This window comes from Chiloscyllium plagiosum, unplaced genomic scaffold (assembly GCF_037043375.1).
Source record: "Chiloscyllium plagiosum isolate Xiang-an unplaced genomic scaffold, Cpla_swu_hap1 HiC_scaffold_50, whole genome shotgun sequence".
Classification (NCBI taxonomy): domain Eukaryota; kingdom Metazoa; phylum Chordata; class Chondrichthyes; order Orectolobiformes; family Hemiscylliidae; genus Chiloscyllium; species Chiloscyllium plagiosum.
In genome coordinates, this window is record NW_028270188.1 from 18,296,306 (window position 1) to 18,305,206 (window position 8,901).

At 48.9% G+C, this 8,901-nt stretch overlaps 1 pseudogene; it reads left to right on the plus strand.

Annotated features, from left to right (window-relative positions):
- Positions 1–6,582, plus strand: part of LOC148135249 (uncharacterized) — a 28,021-nt pseudogene extending 21,439 nt beyond the window's left edge.
- Positions 6,583–8,901: the final 2,319 nt, after the last annotated feature.

The following is an 8,901-nucleotide window of genomic DNA, read 5'->3' on the forward strand; positions in this document are numbered from 1 at the left end:
ACATGTGAGGGGATATGCCTGTGTGGGGTGGTTGTGTGTGACGGGGCTGTGTGTGGGGAGGGCTGTGTGATACCGGGGTTATTTGGGCAACAATTGTGTGTAGTGGGTATATGTGTATGGGGGCAGGTGTATTTATGTATGGGCTCTGTGGTTGTTTTTGGTGAGCAGCGTGTGTTGGGGTTGCTAAATGTGTGAGCGTTGCTGTGTGCGAAGTGCTTTGTGTGGGGATCTCTGTGTTTGAGAGGCTGCATGTGTGAGGGGCTGCCTGTTTGTTGGGGGGTCTGTGTGTGGGGGCGGTGTCAATGTGTGTGAGGGGCTGTTTGACGGGGTCTGAATGTGTGGGCATCTGAAACTGCGTGGGTGGAATGTATTTGGGGATCGTGTGTGTGAAGGGGTGGAGAATACGGGTGTATGCATTTTGTGTAAGGGAGGCTGAGTGTGTGTAGTGATATGTGTGGGGGAATTCCGTGCTTGTGGCAGTGTCTGTGTGTGGAGGGGGATATGCTAAGTGTTTGGGGATGTTTTGTGTTTGTGGGGGGTGTCTGTGTGGGGGTATCTGTGAGTGTGTGTGCTGGCTGTGTCGTGGGGGCTCTGTGTGTGAGGACGGCGTTTTTGTGGCGGGTGGCTGAGTGGGGGCGACAGTGTGTGAGGGTCACTGTGTGTGGGTGTCTGTTTGTATTGGGAAGCGGTGGAAGGGTGCAGCTGGGGTGTGGATGCTCTCAGCGCTGGGGGATACGCAGGTGATGTCCTTTTGTCTGTTACGGCTGTGTGCGTAGTTATGCTGTGTGTGGAGGGCGCTTTGTATGTGAGAGGATTGTGCGTAGGGGGTGTAACGTGTGTGTGTCGGTGTCTCTGTGTGTGGGGAGGTGGCTGTATGTGTGTCTGGAGCACTGAGTGAGTGGAGGAGCTGTTTGGGGGTGCTGACTGCATGGGGGCTGTGAGTGCGAGATATCTGTGTATTGGTGCTGTGTGTGCATGTGGGGATTTGATATATGTGGCGCTATGATTGTGGGACGGCTGCGCATGTTGGCATGGGTGTGTGTGTGGATTTGGATGATTGTGTGTGGAGTGCTGTGTGGAGTGACTTTGTTTGGCGGACTGTGGGGGTAGCCTCGTGGGTGGAGCCTGCTAGTGTGTGGGGGTAGGCTGCGTATGTGAGGACTCTGTGCCTGCGCGGCTTTCTGTGGGGGTAAGTGTGTGGAGGACGATGTATGCGGAAGTTTCTGTGTATTTGGTGTTCTGGTGTATGGGGAGTATGTGAGCGTGGGGGAGGCTGTATGTGAAGGGCGTGTGGGCAGTATGGTGCTGTGAGTCTTGGTGCTGAATGTTTGCAAGAATGCTGTGTGCGGTTTAGGGTGTCGATGCCATTGGGTGGCTGCGAGTGAGCGGGTTTCTGAGTGCGTGGGGCGTGCTGTTTTTGATGGGTGGGTCTGTATGTGTTCGGGGCTCCGTGTGGTCGGTTTGCTGTATGTATTTGGTGTTGCTGTGTGAATGGTGGTGCTGTGTGTTGGGGTGTTGGCGAGAATGGGGTTCTGTGTGCATGGGAGCTGTGTATGTGGGAGTGGGGCTGTATCAAGAGGGAGATGGACTCTGCGGTCTGTATAGGCTCTGTGTGGGTCGGTGTGTGGGGAGTGCTGAACATCCGGTGTTCTGTGTTTGGGGGTAGCATAGTGTGTGGTGACTGCTAGTGTGTGGGGGGAGGCTGTGTGTGGAGGAAAGTATATAGGGTAGCTTTGTGTGGATGAGCTCAGTGTGTGGGGAGTCTATTGTGCCTGGCGGGAAGACTTTGGTGGGGAGCGTGTGTGGAGGTGCTCTATGAATGAGGGACTGCTGTGTATATGTGGGCGTCTGTGTGTATGGCTGGGCTGTGTGTGAGCTGTAGATTGCATGTGTGGGTGGGGTATATATTTGCGGGAACTGTGTGTGGGTGGGGGCTGTGAATGTGGGCTCTGTGTATGCGAGTAGAGGGCTGCGTGAGTTGGCAATGTGTGTGCCTGAGTCGGGCGCTGTCTCTGAGTGGATGGGCTGTCGGTGGGGGACTGTGTTTGGGGGAGTGTTGTGCATATTTTGGGGTTGTGTGTATGATTGGATATCTGTGAATGCACGGAGGTGCATGTAAGCAGGCTCTCTCTGTGGGGGCTCTGTGTTGTGGCTCTTGTGTGTGGTGGTCTGCGTGTGTTGGAGTCTATGTGTGTGGGGGGGTGCGTTGAGTTTGCGAACAGATGGGTATGGGGGCACTGTGTCTGTGTGGGTGGTTCTGTGTGGGGGTCTGTTTTCGTGTAGGGTGGTGTCTGGTGTTGCCAGTATGTGTGGTGGGCTGTATAGTCGGATTCTGCTTTGTGTGTGGGTGTGTCTCAGTGTGTAGTAAGGTTGTGTATGAGTATAAGGACAATGTGTGTGCGTGGAGCGGTGGGCACGGGGCTCTGTGTGCGATGGAGCTGTGTGTGTGAGAAGGGCTGCGTGATAGTGGTAGGGCTGTTCTTTTGTGTTGGACTGTCTGTGTATTTGGGTGTGCTGTGTGAGCATGGCAGGTGTCTTCTGTGTATGGGTGGGACAGCTGTCGATGTGTGCGTGTGGTTGGTACTGTGTGTTTGAGGGGTTCTGTGCGTGGGAGTGCGATGTGTATGTGGGCTATGTGTGTGAGTTGTCTGTGAGTGGTGGGATTTTTGTGTGTATGTGGGGAATGTGTGTAAGAGGCTGTGTGTGGGGGAGCTGTGTGTCTGAGGGGTCTGTGTGGGGGGAGTCTGCTTGATAGTGTGAGAGATGCGTTTTTGTGGGGAATTGAGTGTATGAGCCGTTGCTATGTTTTGGAGTTTGGAGTGGGAAGGCCCTGTGTGTAGTGGGGGCTGTTGAGTGGATGTGTGGAGGAGTTTGCGTACGAGGGGGTCTATGTATGTGTGGAATTTGGCTGTGTCGGGGTGTGGTCTGTGTGTGGGGGATCATGTGTCTGTGGCCATGGTTATGTCTGATGGGGCTATGTTTGTGTGAGGTGATGTTTTTGTTGTGTGGTGTCAGCGGGGGCAGGGTGTGTGTTGTTGGGTTTGGCTGTGTGTGTGAGTGCGTGTTTGTGTGTATGGGAGAACTATGTCTGTATGGGAGCGTAGTGATTTTGGTGGGAGCTGTGTGTGTGAGGGTCTTTGTGTAGGGGAGGGCTTTGTGAGATTGGGTTGGCTGTGCATTTGTGGGAGGGCATGTCTGTGTGTTTGTGGGGTGGAGTGCTCTGCGTGTGCGCAATGATCGGAATCTGTGTGTGTGGTGTGGCGGCTTGTGCGTGGGTGGTAAAGTGTGTCTGTCGATTTTGTGTGGGGGGCTGGGTTATGGAGGCTTTGTGACTAGGAGGTCAGTGAGTGTGGGAGTGGCTGTGTGTGTGGGCAGTGTGAAGGTGTGGGTGTGTCTGTGAGTGAGAGAGAGGCTGCGGGTGTGTGTCTGTGCGTGGGCTGTGTGCTTGGTGGCTGTGTATGAGTGGTGGCTGGGTGAATCTGTGAGTGTGTGCGTGTGAGTGGGGGCTTGCAATTTGTGGTGGGGGTTTTGTGTGTTGTCCTGTGTGTGGGCTACTGTGTGTATTGGAGAGCTGAGTTTGTGGCTGCGCAGTGTGTGAGCAGGGGTATGTGTGTGTTTCGTGAGGGTTGTGTGTGGGGTTGAGTGTTGGGAGTTCTGATCTGTGGGTGGCTATGTGTAGAGGGACTGTGTATGTAGGAGCTATCTGTGGGGAGACGTGTTTTTGGGCTCTGTATAGAGGTCTGTGTGTGTGAGGTGTCTATGTCTGTGTTGGGATTGCCTGAGTGTACGAAGGTCTGTGTAGTGGGGATTGTGTTTGTGCGGCGGAGCTGAGTGTGCGGGCGAGGTTGTTTGTGGCTGTGTTGTGTTTTTATGGGAGTGTGGGGCCTTTGTGTGTGTGGGTGCTCTCTGTGTGTGGGGGATGTGTCTGTGAGGGAGATGTGTCTGTGTGGGAGGGCTCTGCGTGGGGTGAGCTGTGTATGAGGCGGCTGTGTGCTTGTGGAGGCCTGTGTGATCGTGGGAGAGCTGTGTGATAGTGTGGGGAGATGTGTGAGAGGGGCATGTGTGTGTGGTTATAATGTATGTTTGAGGATTTCCCTGTGTTGGAAAGTGTGAAAAGTGCTGGATCCACAAAGACACAATACTGAGAAGGCCCGGACCCACAGAGACAAAGCCCAGAGACAAAGCGTTTACCAACAGTCACACAACACTGAGAATGTTTTGACCCACACAGATACAACTCGGAGAAGGCCGAGACTGTAGACAGAACCCTGATCCTCGAGAGTTAAAACCCTGAGAAGGCCTTGACCCACAGAGTCACAACCCTGCCAAAGCCTGAACACACAGAGACACATCCCTGAGAAGGCAAGGACACACAGACGCACACCACCTGTGAAGCCCTGGAACCAGAGAGAAACAATTTTGCGAAGGTCCAAAACCACAGAGACACATCTGTGAGAATACCAGTACCCACACATACATAACCATACAAGGACCAAGATCGACAGCGGATCAGCCTTAACATGGCCCCGACCCACAGAGACACACTCATACATAAAGGCACAATCCTGAGAAGGTCAGGACGCCCAAAGACACAACCCTGACGAGGTTGGTATCTACTGAGATAACCTTGAGTCTGCCGTGCCTGACAGTGACATTACCTTGCGAAGCAGGGGCCTAGAGAGACATAATCATGAAAACGGCAGGTTCCACCGAAGCACAAAACGTAAGAGGCCCGATAACACAGAGACACAGCCCCTGATAAACCCTGGAACGAAAGAGACACAACCCTGATAAGGCAGGGACCCACAGACACACACCTCTGAGTAATCGCTGACGACAGAGACAAACCCCGGACAAATCCTGGATTTTCAAAGACAAGGACCGTGTTACGGCCTGGACCCCCAAATCCACAATCCAGAGAAGACAGCGACCAACTGGGACAAAATCCCAATAACTTGTCCTGGCATGAACTCTGACCTCATGATGTCCTATTTTGGCGAAGGCTTAGTCTGTCAAGACATGATTTGCTCACGTCCTGAAACTGTACAATCGCATCATCGGCTCCCCGAACATCTGGGTGCTGAAAACCAACAAAGAAATGGGGAAAATGTGTTTGACTGCAGGTTAGACTGAAACAATATGATTTCATGTCCCTTGACTGGCAATTGTCAGATCACTCTTCCTGGGAGTCATCCCAGGGAAAACGATGGGCCTGGAAAGTGTTACCCGTCGAGCACTCAGATCCAGTGCAGACCAGTTCGCGGACATATTCACAAACATCTTCACCTTCTCCCTCCCACTAGTCGAAATCCTAACCTGGTTCAAGTAGATCACCATCATCCCCGTAAGGTTGCGCCTTCAACACCATTATACCTTCAAGACTGAAATCAAAACTCAGTAAGATTTGAGATTTGTCTCGGCTCTGCTTCCTGCAACTGGGATCTTTCAGCTTTCTGACTCACAGATCGCAATAGTGAAGATAGGCAACAGCACTTTCTCCACACTAACTCTCAACACAGGAGGGGGATCCGCAGCCCCCTCCTGTATTCGCTGTATCCCCATGGCTATGCGTGCAACCCCCTACTATACTCCCTTACCCACATAGCTGTATCCTCAGCCCCCTAGTGTACACCCTGTATACCTACGGCTGGGCCCTCAGACCCTACTGTACTAACTGTACACCCATAGCTCTGGTCTCAAATGCTTACTGAAGCCTTTGTGCACCGATGGCTGTATCCTCTGCCCTCTACTGTACACCATGTACATCCATGGCTTTGTCCTCAGATTCCAATCATTCTCTCTGTAAACAATCGGCTGTGCTCAGCCTCCTACATTACTCACTGTAAACCCCCGGTTGTGTTCGCAGCCCTCTACTGTACTCCCTGTACACACGCGGTTGTGTTTCCAGCCCCTGACAGTACTCACTGCACACCCGAGGCTGTGCCCTCAGCCACCTGCTGTACTCACTGTGTATCCACGGCTGTGTCCTCATTGCCCTACTGTAATACTTGTACACCCACGGCTGTGTCCTCAGACCGCTGCAATATTCCCTGTACTGTCACGGCTGTACCTTCAGCCCCAAACTATGTTCCCTGCACACCCACAGTTGCGTCCTTAGTCCCCTACTGTATTCCCTATACACCCACGGCTATGTCCTCAGCCCACTAACTCTATTTCCTGTTCACCCACGGCTGTGTTGTCAGCTCCAAAGTGTGCTCCCTGTATACCTACAGCGGTGCCCCCAGACCGCGATTGTACTCCCAGTGCACCCACAGCTGTGATGTCAAATTCCGAACGAACACCATCCACAGGTCGGCTGATGATAATGCCATAGGAGAACAGTTAACAAACAACAACGGGCCAAAATACAAAAGTGAGTTAGAGGGCTTTGTGACGTGGTGCAATGAGAACAATCTCTCGAACAACAAAACTCAGACCATCACGGAAGTGAACTTCCATCCGTGGATTCCATTGACATGGTTCGCTGCCACAGAAAGGCTGCCAGCATTAACAGAGGCCACTCCCACCCCAGTAATAATCTCCTACAACCTCTTCCGTCAGCCAAACAATAGAGACACATGAACACACTCACCAGCAGGTTCAGTAGAAGCATCTTTCCTATCAATTTTAGGCTGATGAATCGATCCTCTAACTTCAAATGATGCTGATCATGCTAACGTTGGTCTTGTCTAATGACTGCTTAATGTCGTGTATGCCCCTATCTAAGTTTTCGTTTCTCCCTCTGTTCTATAGGTGCTTGTGTACTCGTTAGATTTCACTGACCAGTGACAAAGAGTCTGGAAGCACACATAATACCGGCACAGAGTGGCTTATTATTCAATCAAAAATCTTTTAATGCAGGGATAGAACTAAAGGATCTTCCTCGAATCTGGCTTTGACGTGAAAGCATAGTGGTTTTCTTAATCTTCAAGTCAGATCAGAAGAGCGATGAAAGTCATACTCTGATTTTACAGTAAAAATACAGTATTTTTATACATTTTACGTTACAATGCTCGTACGCAACGTGCTAACTTCACCTTCCCCTTTCATTCTATGGGAGCAATCTTGTGAAACACCTGATTATTAACGGATACTTCGATGGACAGCCGTTGGTTCTTCGTTATTTTAGGTGTAAACGATTTTTGTAACCTCTCGCCCTTGGGATGTTTCTACGCTGCATTCCAAAGTAAATGGCTGTACTGTTTTTGTTCAATTGCGTCAAGTTTTATTTTGAGAGACTCCTTGCATTTTATTCTCCATTGTACAGGCAATATCTTATCAAATTCCATTAGCCCTTCATTCAGACATAAACAAGTGATTCTGCTATTTACAAAAAGGCTCGTGATATTAATAATAATATGCACCAATCTTTCGATTGGTAACTACTTTGAGCTGGAGACAAATAATGCAGATGCTGGAATCCAAAGTAGATATGTAGGAGGCTGGAAGTACTAAACAGGCCAGGCAAAATTAAGAGGTGGAGAAGTCAACATTGCGTCAGCAAGCCTTCTTCTGGAAGTTTTGTTTTGGCAAGATATGTCTGGCACCTCTTTAATGTTTCACAATTATGTTGAAATCTGTCTCCGTGATTATTTAAATAATATTTTTAAAAACTTATTACTGTTCATAATAGTTTCAAAAAACTGTTAATTGCTGCTGAATAAGTAGATCTGTTCTTTTTATGTTTGAACACATCCGTAATTAGATTAGAATTAGTTAATTCTGGAGGGATCCTTCAAAGCTGTTGAGTTGCAATTTCATTATTTCTACTATGAAGGAAGATTGCAGGGCTCTGCGATTTCCATGTTCATGCTCCATGAATTATTTGAGATTAGTCTGCAAATGCAGCGTGCGGTTTGGAAGGTAAATGGAATGTTGCTGCTTTTGGCAATGTGTGCCCGGCTTAATGTAAACTGTTTCACTGCATCTGTACAGGGCATTGCTGCAACCACAGCTGATACATCGTGTGCAGTTTTGACTCCTTAAGGTAATCGAAAAGATATAATCCTTCTCGAAAATTTTCAAAATTTTTTCCCTTTCCTTATTCCTGCAATGAAGGCCATTTGTTATGGAAGGTTGTCAGTTAAGATCTCAGATGAGAAATCTTGTGGAAATACGACATTCAGAAATGTGGAACAGCTTGATACATGTTTTCTTCTGTTAAGGGAACGTAAGCTAGAGAATAAATGTTATGAATAAGATTTATTGATACTAACGCATCATAGTAAGATTCCAAATCAAATCTTTAAATTTCACGGACGCACATATAATATAATTATAAAGCAGGGACATATTTAGCTTATGAATGGCGCTGTGTACGATAACAACAATGATGCACCTGCATATAGTCCATAATCATACGTTCCAGGCAATGTTGAAAGGGAGTGCACACGGTGCAGTTTGATGTTCAGTTGGCATTATTGCATGCTTCCACACAGAGAGGGGGAAAAATATTACCCACCTGACAATCAACAGCCGATTGCTCCCTCTCTCTTACTTGCTTCCGCCTGACAACACAAAATCCGTGAGTCATCTTTACTATTCGTGAAGGATTCCTCATGAGGATTCATTGGCATCGTTCCACTATCTGAAGCAAAGGGATTCATCCAAATGAAACTGTTCTGCGTAGCTTATTTCCAGAAATTAAGTGGGCAGAATAATTTTAAAGGCAGAATAACATTGGGAATACTTTGCAAATTTTACTATTTCTTACGAATTTGTTTATCGTACGTATTTGTAGAAAATGCTCCAGTCTGCTATTTGTGTCGTTCTGCATATCACTCAAATGGATACATTTAAAATTTGTTGAAACCAGTGGAGAAGTGGGGAAGAAAAAGGCATTGGTGACACTTCGACATTGGTCGGGACACTACCAAGACATTCTGAAAGGGTGGATCAAGT